Source organism: Anabas testudineus, chromosome 8 (assembly GCF_900324465.2).
Source record: "Anabas testudineus chromosome 8, fAnaTes1.2, whole genome shotgun sequence".
Taxonomy (NCBI): Eukaryota; Metazoa; Chordata; class Actinopteri; order Anabantiformes; family Anabantidae; genus Anabas; species Anabas testudineus.
Genome location: NC_046617.1, coordinates 3,368,686 through 3,374,759, shown reverse-complemented (window position 1 = coordinate 3,374,759; position 6,074 = coordinate 3,368,686).

Genomic DNA, 6,074 nt, shown 5'->3' with positions numbered 1-6,074 from the left:
CTAGTGGGCTGTGTGCAAATGTGTGTTTGTTAACGTCTGTGCATCTGTGATGTTTATCAGGGTGAGGCTCCAAGTGGTAAATGTTGTGTAGCTTTAGACCAAGCTTTATAATTCATATTTTTTATTTAGGTCTTACAATAAAAAATGTCTTCTTCATAATTTTCTTACACCTATCTTATACTTAGTGTGTGTAATTACTATGAACAGCTATGAAATTTCTTGCACTTTAGTCCTTGAAGGGTTATGTAAAACATGTAAAACCTAACACATGCATTTTTTTTTAAGGGCGAGGAATAAAATGATAGAAGTCAGTGACAACATTTCATGTAGTCTGCAGTTTGGTCTAGAATCAGAATAGGCTTGCTCATAGCATCACAGTAGCCTCAAAACCAAGTGTTAATTTCTATATTTACTTACTGTCATGTTAGTACCGAATCAAGTAATTTAATAAGCCGGATGTAACCGGCTTATTCAATTATTTGACTTTGCAAAATCTGTACTGGATCGGAACAAAAATGTAAATTGTTTCCCTGATGTGGTTCTGGATAAAAGCGGAATTCCTTATGACACTAACAGGGTGCACACCTTCCTCTTTGATTCTTGGTTACCTAAGTACCTTAGGCTACCTCCTCTTCTTTCTGCCTCCTCTTGTGCAAGAATCTTAAACATTTCCATGGTTTTTCTCCAGCTCTGCTCTGGCAGGGAAACATTGGAAATTACAGAGTTGGACTTTTTTGCTCCACTGATCACTCAGATTTTATTGCAATACAGCTTTGCAATGTGCTTTAATTAGATCCTACTACATTGTATGGACTGTGTCTGCGTAGACTTTTGTGTGTAGTTTTGTCTCTGGGGTCAAACATGCCATTTTGCTTGTAAGAACTGATCTGACTTCCAGCACGCTAAAGATAAACCCCTTGAAATTCTGAACTGACCAATCAACGCGCAACTAATTACTGACAGCTCTGTGCATGCAATGCCTGCTAGGACAGCCTTTTTAGGAATCGAAGTATTTATGTACATTTATAGAACTAAGGCGAAAAATGTCCATAATGCTCTACTCTTTAATTTAGGCCACACTGCAGTTCACGCTTAAAAAAATGACTCATTCACCAACACCATGAAAACAACATATTTAGTCTAGACTATACAAATGGAAAAAACACTAAGTCTAACTTTCATTGGTTTATTGTTCTGCATTTCAACCAGCATGGTACAGGATTAGACCCATTTCTACATCTCACTTCTGACTGTTTTAACCCACATGTAAAACAGCTACTGCTTTTTAAAAATTTGTTCTTTCAGTCCCATGTTAACTCCACAAAGCACCAGGGGGGATTTCCAGTTCATTCAATATGTGTGGGTGCAATCGTGAGGCATTTTAAAACATGGAAGAAGTGACAGCAGTTTCCACTTTGTTTTAATTTACATTGTGCTCAATCTTCTAACTGATTCATTTTGCTAGAGCGCTGTCATGTTTCAACAAGGAGGGACAGGGTGGCAATTTTGTCTGTCAGTTGGTTTATGGACTTTGGTGAGGGTGAGTGGTCACTTGGGTTCAGATTAAGATATCTCACCAACTTTTGACCTTCATAATGCATAGAAAATAAGCAGCAGCTATTCACAAAGTCACACTGACTGTTGGTGTAGCACTATCTCCAGATCACTTTTTCTTTTGACCCTATCATTTTTTTTTTTTTGAATGTAATGTTAAATGATTGCCTACATTGTGATGAAAAAAGAGATATTAATTACTTGCTATTAACTCAGAGAAATAATTTATCAAATCTTTATAAATTGAGTATTGATGCATCAGGAAAAGCAAAAAATTGGCCACAAAGTCAATTCAGGGAGCACCTGAGTGCAGTGAATGGATCTCAAGTGACTGCAGTATAAAGACACTTGTGTCCGGAAGGTCCAGTCACTGGTTAATCAGTATTCCTGGCTACCATTACACCATGAAGACAAATGAACACTCCCAGCAACTCAGAGAACAGGTAATTGAAAAGCATAAGTCAGGGGATGGATACAAAAAAAATCCCCAAGGCACTGAACATCCCCCGGAGTTCAGTGAAATCCATGATCAAGAACTAGAAGGAATATTGCATGTGTCTAGATCTGCCTAGAACAGGCCGTCCACACAAACTGAGTGACCGTGCAAGAAGGAGACTAGTGAGAGAGGCCACTGACAGACCAATGACTACTCTGAGGGAGTTACAAGTTTACAAGCAACTGAGATAAGAGGGACTGTACATACAAAAACTGTTGCCCAGGTTCTTCACCAGTCAAAGCTTTATGGGAGAGTGGCAAGGAGAAAGCCACTGTTGAAAAAAAAAAAAAGTTAAATCACAACTTGAGTTCACCAATAGGCAAGTGAAAAACTCTATGGTCCAGTGGAAGAGGGTTCTTTGGTCTGATGAGACCAAAATGGTGCTTTTTGGCCATCAGACAAGACGCTATGTTTGGCGAACACAAACACTGCATATTACCACAAACACACCATCCCCACTGTGAAACACGGTGGTGGCAGCATCATGCTGTGGGGCTGCTTCTCGGCAGCCGGCCATGGAAGGCTTGTTAAGGTAAAGGGTAAGATGAATGCAGCAAAATACAGGATGGAGGACAATCTTATTCAGTCTGCAAGACAAAGGTGCATCTACTAAATACTGACCTAAAAGGGGGGGAATATTAATGCACTTATTTCACCTTATATATTTTTATTTAATTGACATTACTTTGTAGAAACCTATTTTCACTTTAACATTAAGAAGGTAGTTTTCTAAAAAAATTTTGTCAAAGTCGCCAACTTTTATTGACCATGACTGATTTATAATGTCAATAAAAGGATGAAATATCCAAGGGGGTGAATACTTTTATATGCACTGTACAAAGTTCGGTGAGTCAACCTCATGAGTTCGGTTTTTCATTACTGACCTTTAATATACAAAAGGGATGTGATACACTGTTAATAAATAATATTATAAATATTGATTGTAGCAGCTTTAAGGTTTGCATATGTGATGATTGTTGAATGATTGAGATTAAAAATCCCATACTGTAGAAACAATACTTGAGTACTGGAGAGCCTCGACTTGTTGCTGAAATCAAAGTGATGTGTTTTTTTCATCAGAGATAAACTGGAACAAAAGCAAAATGTGTGTGCGCATATGCGTCTGTGTGTGTGTGTGTGTTGGATCGTGACGCTCTAAAAATCCGATCAGAGCTGGAGGTTGAAGCGGGTAATGATGAGGTGGCGCTTTCCTCCCTGTCTTTCTTTTGTGCCTCTATTTCTTCCTGACAGATAGAGTGCATTCCATCTTCTTCCCTGTAAAAAAGGCAGGCAGACACATGGATAATCTAAAGGTATCTGTGTTTCTGTGTGTGTGTGTGTGTGTGTGTGTGTGTGTAAGAGAGGGAGAGATACAGAGACAGACAGAAAGGAGTGAATTGGAGGCTTGCTTGGCCAGCTTCAGACTGTGCAACGTGTCTGCTGCTGGTGGATCAGATGGCAGAAAGCTGCTGCTCTGCTTCTCCCTGCAGCTCATCTGCTCCATAATGTCTGCTTGCTGCCTAATTACAGCTCACCTGCAGCCCGGCCGGCGCTACACACAGCCCTCTGCGGGGAGGTGGGGTGGACCAGAGAATCAGCCATATAAACCTTTATTTGTACTGGGGGGGAAAATGCAGCTGCTAAAAAAGGGCTTTTATTATTTAGAGCCAATAACAATCATAATGTGTGCAAACCCCACAATTGTGCAGGTATTTCAAAACAGGCAGTTTCAGCTGACTGCAGGGACTCACTGTAAAAAATGCAAACATCTGGTTCACTCATAAGAGATGGCGAAGCTTTTTTTTAATGATCAGCTGCTTCAGTCAACCAGGTATATGCACCTTCTTTTCTTTCTTTCTTTCTTAAATGGAGACAAAGATACATCAACTTTATCAGTGCACCTTCTTATTATTGCACATTTTTATGAAAACTATTAAAATAGACTTTTAGCCTTTATCTACATGCACTGCTGCTTCCAAAATCTACAGTTGGGAGCACCAATGGTCAAACCTTAGATTAGGTTAGGTTGTAGTGATGAACATACAGAGAATTTCAAGAGCTTTATAAGTTTCAGCTCATTATTTAGCATTATTTTCTCTTTTGGTTCTCTCTGACCACTTTCACACTGTTGTTTCCGTAAAAAAAATAAATAAAAACATAAAATATGAGAAATGGTGAAATAACTATAATAATAAATAATGACATCCAACACTGAATGATAATCCAACACGTGGATATTGGCCCACCACTTAGACATGTTGAGAATGTTCATGTGCCTCATTAGTCTCAGTCTCAGTGCTTTCATATTTATGAATGGTCAAGTCTGGTAGGATGTAAGTTCTTTTGTTTTATGGACATTTGTGGAGTGCTTAAAGGGAAACCCTACAAATTTTACATATCGAAGTCTGCGTACAGGTTGTGAAAAAAAATATGCACATATTAAAAAACAACTGCATGAAGCCGTTTTGCTGCATGAAATCTGATAAAAAGTCTTGAATGGTTTCACTTGAGTCAGCATTGGTTGGGGTTGAATACTGCAAGACTCATTAAACCGGAGTTACAGCATTCAGGTGCCAAAACTGTAAGGCCACTGGTCCACATGTCCAACACCATACAATTAGGTTATGTACATACTGACATGTATGGACTGTGTCTTGTCTGTCCAGGCAGTATGGCTCCTGAGATTTGTATGAGAAGATGTCTGCAACACCATTAAACACCACAGTGTTGTTCTCTTACAGCCACTCACTGTTGATGAATCACTGATGAAGATCTGAGTTGTGTCTGAAGTACAATCCTATGACACCTCTAGGAAAATTCCCCTCACACACAAGTTCTGGGACTGATTTGGTAGTAAGAGTAAGACTAGATGCAATTTAAAGGGGCCTAAAGTTGGAGGACTGGTAAGAGACAGGTTTTTAAAAGAAGCAGCAGAGGTTTAGATATCTTGACTTTAATTCCCCATCATGTATCCTACATTTCCCATATTGCACTGGCCTTTCCTGTCCAGCAAAGATCCTAGCACTGCTACCTCCTCGGTTCTGTGAGTCTTCTGTGAGCACCTCTATACAACAAGAAATAGAGTTTAAAAAACTGTATTTGACAAAAGATACATAATGTAGCTTTACAAAGTCAGATCATTTTCTTATCACTTAAAACTTCTTCAGACACAATACATTGCACACTTAACACTGTAGCCTACTTTTGATTTCCATAAATGGATAAATAAATGATCTACAAACAACAATAGCAATAAAGAGAGTTTCCAAACCAACATGAAACCTGAACAGAACAAGCTGCACAAACAAAAGGTCGAGCTAAGCTAAGCCTTTGGCCATGTTCAGCACATGTTAACACTCTGACTGCTAAAACTATAAAAACACACGAGCTAGGCTAAAACAACTACGTAAAAGAGTAAAGTTACTCCAGAAACAGACGAGGGCATGTTCTCCTGAAGATGGTTTTAAAGTCAAACCACAATGCCTCTATCTATTTTCGGAATAATTTTACTGTCATGTGTGATTTATATCAGTTGAACTCCCCACACAATGTATTCAGAAATGTTTAAAGAACTCAAAGCAAAACTAGACTAAAACTATGTCCTGAGACTAGAACTACAGCTGAGTGGAACCTGCCAGAATCTAGAATTAATCTGAAATCAAAGGAAATCATCAGGAAGTAGACCAGACCCAGAAATAAAATCTGGATTAAGCCCATGTACTGCTGGAGAAGAAGATCCTCCTCCGACCCTCCGATGCTCTTCAGGATCAGGTTTCCATCTGCTCAGCCCCCCCTTCTTTCTCTGGTCCAAACTCCAGCCCTTGAAATTATGGAAGGAGGGACCCGCTGTTTTTTCTCCTTCTTCTTTCTCTCCTTTTCTTCTGTTTTTTTTCTCTTTGAAGGAGTGGTCCATTCTTGTCTTCCCTAAACGTGAGCAGCAACAGAGGGGTAATGAGGGTGCGTCCCCAGTCAGTCCAGTCCCCAGCACCTCCCAGTTCTTCAGACTCCCATATAAAAACCCTTG